The sequence below is a fragment of the Triticum aestivum genome, chromosome 7A (genome assembly GCF_018294505.1).
Source record: "Triticum aestivum cultivar Chinese Spring chromosome 7A, IWGSC CS RefSeq v2.1, whole genome shotgun sequence".
Lineage (NCBI taxonomy): Eukaryota > Viridiplantae > Streptophyta > Magnoliopsida > Poales > Poaceae > Triticum > Triticum aestivum.
In genome coordinates this window covers 123,648,146-123,658,345 of record NC_057812.1, presented here as the reverse complement: position 1 = coordinate 123,658,345, position 10,200 = coordinate 123,648,146, and positions in this window count along the sequence as shown.

The window sequence follows — 10,200 nt, the reverse complement described above, 5'->3', positions numbered from 1 at the left end:
AGGTGCTTACACAAATAAATCAGACTTTCCTTAAGTACCGGTGCTTATTTGTACAGGGTAGACGCTTACCTAAGCGTCTCTTTTGTAGAAATAGGCACCGGTGCTTCAGAAAATCTCGGTTTATTTTTCTAAGCACCCCTCTAAGCATCTCCCATTGTACAATGCCTTAACATATTTGTCAATATATAACCAACCAAAGGGCACCTGATTAGACAGAACTGCTCTTCAGTTTCTACCCAGCTCCAGATCGACGCAGACCTCAGCTCAGCCGGCCGCCGCCAAGCCTCAGCTCCGCCGGTCACCACCAATCTCTACTCCAACCAGCTGCCGGGCGCGCTCCTGGTCCCAATCCATGGCCCCGCCCGCCCGCCTCCGGGTCGACCCCGCGTCTCCTGGTCGTCCACCGCTACCGAACGAACCGGAGTGAGCACGCGCGCACCCAACTCTACTATCTCCCTTCCTCCTCCGTTTTCCCTGGCACCTAGTCTAGTGTGACGCCGAACATGGCCGAGCAAGCCATCTCTGTCTCGCGACTGACTGGATGAGCAGAAACATAAACGAACGAGCAACTTCTCTGTCTTGCGACTTGAAGAAAACATACGAGGGCGGATCGAGTGGTCTTTTCAGAATATAATTAGACTAATATATTGGATTTATATTAGCTTAATGAAGAGATAACTATGCCAAAGGGGGAAATTAGCAACAACGAAACAAAACTGAGGGGGTTAGAAGGAAGGGAGATGAAGAAAGGGGCTTAAGATCCGAGGCACACAAGCTGGGGGGTGGGTTATAATCAATTCTCCCATTTTGTTCAGAAGATGGCGCACTTGGATTATGAATGTCAACATGTTTTTTTCGTTTTTGTAGAGTATGAATTTGCGTACCAGTTTGGAGTAGAAGAAAGCGACAATAATTACAGGAAAACTTCTCTCCTGATCAGGCTATGGCGCCAGCCAGATATAGATTTTACAGTTGGCATAAAAGAAACCGGTGTCTCTTGATGGTTTTGAGGTTAACTGTCTGAGTACTGAGTACTAACTTCGGCAAGGAACAGGGGGAGCTATTTCAGGCTTCAATACAGATAAAAATATGATCCTGATAAGTGTCATATGTGTGGAATGAAGCAATTCCATTCTGATGTTTCTTGATGACAACTTTAGTTACCGGAGGATGGCAACTATAATTGTGAAGCATGACAACTTTCTGTTTGGACCGTGAGTTCTTTTTTTTTGCAGTTTTTTTTCGGATGGGAATTTGAGTTGTAAAAACATCAGGCATGTGTTACTTCGTGCCACACGTTTGACACTTATCATTTGCTTTTTCTAACCAGACAATCCAACCATTTTAGCATGTCTTTGATTTATCGGTATAATTCTAAGTATTAAATTGACCTCTTCTCCACTGAGAGTCGCGGCAGAAGGTCTATTCATACTCGGTGCAAACGCGTAAGCAACAAGATGTTCTATTTGAACAAAAGAGATGATGCGTGGGACACTGTATATTAGGAACCTAAAAAATGACAAATTTTCTTTTCTTTTCCTAAAAAATACAAGAGGAATATAGTTATCTCTTGCTTTTTCGGCACATGATATAAATTGCCATATAATAGCATTGCATTTTAAATCCATGTTGTCCCTCTCTCTAGAAACATCAACACCCCCCAAAATCAGCCTATGTTTTTCGAGTTAAATCCGCATAACCACCACATTCGTGTCATGATTAGCCGAAAACCACCACTTTACGTGTTGTGATATTTCACACCGAACCAAAATTTTGATAGTGGCAAAAACACGAAGTAAAAAAATGACCTCGTTTTGATGTGGCTGATCACGAGCCAGCGGGTAGCGGTGTTAACCGCTGTCATTTTTTTCCAGCGCTCAGGATGAAGATGTTGGTCCGGGCCGGCATGTACACTCATTTCCATTTACTGGGCTTGTTCGTCAACTGAGCCAGCGTGTTCGCTCTTCTCATTCTCAAACCCAACTAAGCGCTTCTTTTACCCCTAAAGAAACAAGCGCTCGTTCGATGGATAGGCAACCGCCCGTTCGGTTTCTCCTTCTTCCAGAAAACCCCAGTGTGGACACTGCATTCAATCACTCTTCACTCTCACCAAATTGCTGTAATAAACCCATGGAACGACACGGTTATAACATTCAATGCCGGTGACGAACCAAAGTACAGAACAACACGAGCACCAGCCGCGTTAGTCCTCGGCCCCATCGTGGACGGGTTCCGACTCACCAAGGTCCTCATGGATGGCGGCAGCGGATTAAATCTCATTTATAAGGACACACTCCATAAAATGGAAATAGACAGGAGTCGCATCAAACAAAGTAACACAACCTTCCGGGGAATTATTCCTAGTCGGGAGGCGCAGTGCGCGGGCAAAATCACACTTGACGTGGTATTCAGATCACCGGAGAACTATCGGTCCGAAAAAATAACCTTCCAGGTGGCCTCTTTCAGCAGCGGATATCACGCCTTGTTGGGGCGGGATGCTTTTACACGCTTCCAAGCTATACCTCACTACGGATATATGAAGCTCAAAATGCCCGGACCAAATGGTATAATCACTCTCATCAGTGACCCGGACATAGCACTCCGCGCTGAAAACAAAACCGCATCCTTAGCCTTAGAGGCGCTATCCGAAGCCCTCGCGATCGAAGAATTAACCGCACTACGCTCCACAGTGGACAGGGACGACGTGATCCTCGACAAACGCCCTAAATCCACCTCTTTCAAACTGGCAGAGGAAATAATCAAATTCCAGGTCCACCCAACGGACCCCAAGAAGACAGCATCCATCGGAGCTCAACTGAACCCAACAGTTGACACCGCACTACGAGAATTCCTGCGCGAAAACTGGGACATATTTGCCTGGCACCCTTCGGACATTCCAAGGATCCCACGCAAGCTGGCCGAACATAGCCTCAATATATTAAAGGGGTTTAAACCGGTTAAGCAAACACTGCGACGCTTTTCTGAACCCAAGCGACAAGCCATGGGGGAGGAGCTGGCCAAACTCATCGAGGCCGAATTCATTAGAGAAATTAAGCATCCGGACTGGTTGGCAAACCTGGTGATGGTACCAAAGAATGACGAATCCTGACGCCTGTGCATCGATTTCAAAGACCTCAACAAAGCCTGCTCTAAGGATCCTGTCGGTGTCAAAACCGGCGGATCTCGGGTAGGGGTCCCGAACTGTGCGTCTAGGCCGGATGGTAACAGGAGGCAAGGGACACGAAGTTTTACCCAGGTTTGGGCCCTCTCGATGGAGGTAAAACCCTACGTCCTGCTTGATTAATATTGATGATATGGGTAGTACAAGAGTAGATCTACCACGAGATCGAGGAGGCTAAACCCTAGAAGCTAGCCTATGGTATGATTGTTGATGTGTACGTTGTCCTACGGACTAAAACCCTCCGGTTTATATAGACATCGGATAGGGTTAGAGTTACATAGAGTCGGTTACAATGGCAGGAGATCTGCATATCCGTATCGCCAAGCTTGCCTTCCACGCCAAGGAAAGTCTCTTCCGGACACGGGACGAAGTCTTCAATCTTGTATCTTCATAGTCCAGGAGTCCGGCCGAAGGTATAGTCCGGCTATCCGGACACCCCCTAATCCAGGACTCCCTCAGATCCCTTCCCCCTCCACCGCATTGATCAAATCATTGACGCCATCGCAGGACACGACTCACTATGTTTCCTTGATGCATACTCCGGATACCATCAAATCAAAATGAAAGAATCCGATCAAGCTACAACAGCATTCATTACCCCATACGGGCCATTCTTCTTCAATACCATGCCCTTTGGGCTCAAGAACACCGGCGCCACATATCAACGCATGATTCAAACATGCCTGGAGAAACAGATTGGCAAAATAGTAGAAGCTTATGTTGATGACGTCGTCATCAAAACCAAGCACGTGGAAACACTAATAGATGACTTACGTCTTACCTTCGACAACCTCAGGGCGTATGACATCAAGCTCAACCCGGAAAAGTGTGTCTCCGGCGTCCCCGCTAGAAAACTGCTGGGCTTCATCGTCTCCAATAGGGGAATCGAAGCAAACCCAGCCAAAATCCGAGCTTTGTCACAATTGGCTAAGCCAATAGACCTTAAACAAGTTCAAAAACTTGCAGGTTGCGTGGCAGCTCTAAGACACTTTATCTCCAGATTAGGAGAAAAGGCACTGCCACTCTATCGCCTTCTACGGCGAACCGACCACTTCAAGTGGATGGACGCGACAACGGTCGGATTGGAAGAAATAAAAACCCTTATTGCGAGAAATCCAATCCTGGCCGCACCAAACACCGGCGAACCGATGTTATTATACATATCGGCAACACATCAGGTGGTGAGCGCCGTACTCATCGTTGAACGAGAACAGGACAGACATAAATTCCCGCTTCAGAAGCCAGTATACTACGTGTCTACTATACTTACACCATGCAAATCCCGGTACCCTCATTATCAAAAAATAGCATACGCGGTCTTCATGGCATCCCGAAAGCTCCGTCACTACTTTCAGGAGTGTTCAATCACGGTGGCCTTCGAAGTACCACTCAACGACATTATAAACAACCGCGATGCTACGGGACGGATTGCCAAATGGGCCATTGAACTCTTGCCATTCGACATCACATACAAACCATGTTGAGCTATAAAATCCCAAGTTCTGGCCGACTTCATCGCCGAATGGACAGAGGCCGAGCTCCCTAGAGAGTACGACACATACTCCAATTGGGTCATGCACTTCGACGGCTCCAAAATGCTGGCAGGGTCAGGAGCGGGTGTCATTTTAATGTCCCCATCGGAGACATCGTCCAGTATGTTCTACAAATACTATACACAGACTCCAATAACGCAGCCAAATATGAGGCCTTATTGCATGGTCTCCGGATGGCTGTCTCCATAGGCATACAACACCTAGAAGTGCGCGGGGACTCAAACCTTGCAATATCTCAAATAAATGGAGATTTTCACGCTAAAGATCCGAAGATGGCAGCGTATCGCAACGCAGTCATAAAAATGTCGGCCCGGCTCGAGGGGCTCGAGTTCCATCACGTGGCTCGAGAAAGTAATCAAGCGGCCGATGTTCTTGCTCGTATTGGAGCTAAGCGTGACCCCGTCCCACCTAATACCTTCCTGGAAAGGCTCTTCAAGCCATCCGTGGTGTGGCAGGGAGAAAACGGCAAAGCTAGTCTGAACCCAAACATAACCCGAGATCCCGGAAACATTGACATAACACCATCGGCGCATCTCATCATGGCAGTCATTGCCCCATGGAACGAACCCTTCCTGGCCTACCTTAATAGGAAGGAGCTTCCTGAGGACCAGAATGAGGCCCACCGCATTGTCCGGCGTTCGAAGGCCTACAAGGTTCATGATGGAGAACTCTACAAGAAAAGCACCACTGGAGTCCTTCAACGTTGTATATCTGAGGAAGAGGGGCGGCAGCTATTGGCTGAAATTCATGCCGGACTCGGCGGTCACCACGCCGCAGCTCGGGCTCTTGTTAGCAAGGCCTTCCGTACAGGGTTTTATTGGCCGACGGCCCGAGCGGATGCACAAGACCTTGTCCAACATTGTGTCGGATGCCAACTCTTTGCCAATTGTCGAAGTAATGGGCCACGGGTAGGCTAACCCGAGGCCCAGAACCTTTCAAGACATCGGGGATGACTGCGCCCCTCAAGATACCAGGATGGAGAGACGCCTTCCAGAGGCTGGCTAAAGGAACAGCCGACTGCCCGCATGCGGCCGAGTCCTGGCGGCGAGGTCAAGACGGGCCAACTCCCGCCTGGCGGCTCCCAGAAAAGCCGGCCACGGGGAGTCGGCCCACGACACCAACAAAGCTCATGCCCTCATAAGGGGGGATGGGATGGGAGTGGCCACAGTAAAGCCCACTCCCTCCCCTTTTCATGGGATGGCTAGGCCACGGTGCGCCATACCAGCGGAGATCTCCGTCCGGCGAGGAACTGTTGCCGTGCCATCCCTGACATCAGCAACAGTAGGCGGAATCCTGCACCCACGACGGCCTGTCGGTACGGTCCATGGACGATGGGCCCTACCGGCCAGCGAGAGTCCAGAAGACGGCAAGAGTGCCACCAGCCGGTCCCGAAGGTAGCTGGCCCCCGGAAGTCTGCCTGCCCCTCCCACGGGTCCCACACGCCATTAACCAGACGAGACGGGGAGTGGCTACAGTAATCGCCCGCCAGGTAGCAGGGCTGTAGCCACGACCCCATGACCAAGCCTGCGTCATTAGAAGCACGGCTACAGTAATCGGCAGCCAGCAAAACCCGCAAGCAGAGGGTACGGCCTGTCGGCTCCGTACCAGACCAGTCGGCGGGGCCCTCCAGCCGGCGGGCCCTAGCAGTCGGTAGAGAAGACGGCAGGCGAAGAGACTGATGGCTGGGCCCTGCGCCCAGTCGGTTTACCATTGTACCCCCAGGGGTAGGCCTATATAAACCCCCCGGGGCACCCATGCAAAGGTTTCAGACCCATTAGAACTAGACCAGACCTTAGAGAAGGAAGAGAGCTGGCCTAGCCTCCTCCTGTCCATAGATACAGCTCAAGGAGCACCATTGTACTCACTCTTGCCTTAGTGATCATGCGGAGACCCTGCAGAGCAGGACCTGGGGTGTTATCTCCTAGGAGAGCCCCAAACCTGGGTAAAGTTTGCCGGCGTACGTGTCTACGCCTCATCCCGTTTCCAGGCACCGGCTACGTTCTACTCGCCCCCACCATGATAAGCCATCCATTGGCATATGTCGCACCCAACCCCCGACATTTGGCGCCCACCATGGGGCCTGGTGCACTGTCGTCCGGAGACCTGTTCTGGACGGGAACCCTTTTCCTCCCTGGCGAGCGCAGCCAGCCCGGCACGCCAGACGGATTTTGCGCCGACGCGCTGCATGGCGCTGAAATCGCCTGCGCGGCCAGTTGCCTCGCCGATCTTGTAGGCGAGGTCCGCCTCTTCGACGAGCCCGCATCCGACGCGGGCACAGGCGGCCCCGAGGGCCTCCTCACGGGCCTCCTCGATCAACTTCATGTCGCCAGTGAGCCAGCTGGGGACTTGGAGTCCGTAGGCTCCACTGATCCGATGCTCGTCGACTCCGACACCGTGTCGCTTGACACGTTCCCCACCAATGTGGTGGTCTACGACGAGCCGCTTCCTCGTGCGGAGAGCGGCGGAAGCACCATCACGGAAGTGCTTGTCATCGATCATGGCGAGCACTCCGGCGGGGGTGATTACGACCCGCTCCATGCGGCACTGCAAGACCTGGCAGCGCCCATCCTTGAAGATGCCGACGCCGAGACGCTGGAGGCATGCTGCCTTCAGCTAGTCGAAGGCACCAAAAAGCTGGCCAGCATGAGACGCCTGTCAGAAGCCTACCGGCACGAGATGGACCGTGCGGTGATCGGCACGCCGGCTCCAGCTGGGCCTAGCCGCCTTGGCACGGTCCAGCAGCGCGGTGCGGCTATCGCCGATCTGTTCGGGGCGAATCGCCCCGTCTATGCCACACATGCGGAGAATATTCGAGCCGCCCAGGCGGCGGCGGATGAGCTGGACAAGTTCGAGGGCGAAGAGCGTCGCCTGATGACGGAGCGCATGCAGCGACTCCTTGACGCGGTTGCTGAGCAGAACGAGGCCGGCTGCCACACTGATGCGCCGCGCCGATGGAATGAGAACCTATTTCCGCGCTGAGACCAAGGCGCGGAGTCTCGGACGCTAACTGGTGGCATCCGCGAAAGAAAAGACAAGGAGCCGGCTGCCAGCCGCAGTCGGACTCGCATCACCATAGAGCGCGACCGAGACGGCCGCCCAAGAACAGTGGAACGACGGGATGACTGTCCGCCTCCTCCCCCTCGAAGGGAAAGGCGAGTCTCCCTGCCGCCTGTTGATCACCTGACGCTCTGCGATCGCCTTGGCCGCCGAGAGGGAGTCGGTGAGAATGACGCCCTCCATCGGATCGACTGTCTCCACCGATCCCTGGCGCTTGAGGAGGAAGATGAGTTGGGTCCGCCGTGTTTTGGCCCCCGCATCCGAGATGAGCCCTTCCCCAAAGGGTTCATGCTCCCCAGAGACACACCCAAGTACACCGGCTCCGTGAAGCCGGAGGACTGGCTGGTCGACTACTCCACGGCCGTCAGCATAGCAAACGGCAACAAGCGTGTTGCTGTGAAGTACGTTCCACTCATGCTCCAGGGCACGGCCCGGACATGGCTGAGTAGCTTAAGGCCCTACAGCATCAACAGTTGGGTCGACTTCACCGACGCCTTTGTCCGCAACTTCACCAGCACGTACAAGTGACCTCCCAAACCCCGCTAGCTCTCCTTGTGCCTGCAAGGCCCCAACGAGTCAACTCGCGACTACCTCACGCGCTGGGCCGAGCTCCGCAACTCTTGCGAGGGCGTGCACGAGGTGCAGGCCATTGAGTACTTCACTGCAGGATGCCGGGAAGGCACCCTCCTCAAGCACAAGCTTCTCTGCGATGAGCCGGAAACCCTCAATGAGCTGCTGATCATAGCAGACAAATACGCCACGGCCAATTCCTCCACGAAGACAGAGATTCAAGTCAGCGCAACCGGCAAGGTGGCTCCTCAGGCTCCCCGAACCCCAGCCGGAGACATCAGTCGGCCTCAACAGCAGAACGACCACAAGAGTAAAGCCCCCCCGCCAACTTCCATCAGTCGACAGGTGGCAACAGTTGAAGACCAACAGCCGGAAGGGCAGCCTCCGCTCAGACGTCAGAAGGGAGGGCAAGTCCAACTGGCAGCCGGCTTTCTCATATGAGCAGACTCTGGATGGACCCTGCAAGTTCCACAATGGCGCGAAGCCGTCCAACCACAGCACTCGGAAATGCCACTGGCTCACCAGGATCGCCAAGGGAGATGGCCTTATGCCTCCCCCACCTGCTGGGCGGCCGCCTCCCCCTCCGCCCAAGCAGCCAGCGGTCAGACCAGTCGAGGTAGTGCGAGACGAGTACCCGGAAGAGCAGGGAGCATACATCGTGTTCACCAGTGTGGCTGACGATCGACGCAGCAGATGGCTGCAGCAGCAGGAGGTGAATGTAGTAGCTTCTGACACACCTGAGTTCATGCACTGGTCTAAGAAGCCCATCAGCTGGAGTCGGGCTGACCACCCCGAAGTAATGCCCAGACCCGGCTCCTATGCCTTGGATTTGGACGCCACCTTTTCCACCGAAAAGCGAGCTGCTCGTTTTTCCAGAATCCTAATAGACGGCGGCAGCAACATCAACATCTTGTACAAAGACACCATGGAGAAGTTGGGAATCAGGCAGAGGCAACTGCAGTCCAGCCGGACGGTGTTCCACGGCATAGTCCCTGGCCTTTCCTGCTCGCCATTCGGCAAGATCTTGATCGACATCCTCTTCGGAGACAAAGATCATTTCCGCCGTGAGTCAATATGGTTCGAGGTGGTGGACCTAGAGAGCCCATACCATGCACTGTTTGGCCGGCCAGCCCTGGCCAAGTTCATGGCCGTCCCCCACTATGCCTACCTCAAGATGAAGATGTCGAGTTCCAAAGGGATTCTGACCATAACTGGCGACTACAAGAAGTCGTCTGCATGCGCATCAGAGAGCAGTCGGCTAGCCGAGTCCCTCGTGATCGCAGCTGAGAAGCGGCTGCTAGATCGAGTTGTGGCTATGGAAGGCAAGCAGCCAGAGATGTCGTCTGATCCCAAAGAGTCGGAAGCTGAGGGCTCGTTCAAGCCGGCCAAGGAAACAAAGAAGATACCTTTGGACCTGGAGCACCCAGAGAGGTACGCTGCCGTAGGCGCCAACCTCGACAGCAAATAGGAAGGCGAACTCGTCGATTTCCTCCGTGAGAATCGAGACATCTTTGCATGGTCCCCCAAGGACATGCCAGGTGTCCCGACGGAATTCGCCAAGCACAAATTACACGTCCGATCTGATGCCAAACCAGTTAGACAGCCTTTACGCCGCTTGTCAGAAGAGAAGAGGAGAGTTGTTGGAGAAGAGATAGCCCGGCTGCTCGCAGCCGACTTCATCATGGAAGTATTTTTCCCAGAATGGCTGGCCAACCTGGTCTTGGTACTGAAGAAGAACAAGCAATGGTGAACGTGTATTGACTACACAAGCCTCAACAAAGCATGCCCCAAGGACCCGTTCGCCTTGCCAAGGATCGACCAAGTGATAGACTCCACAGC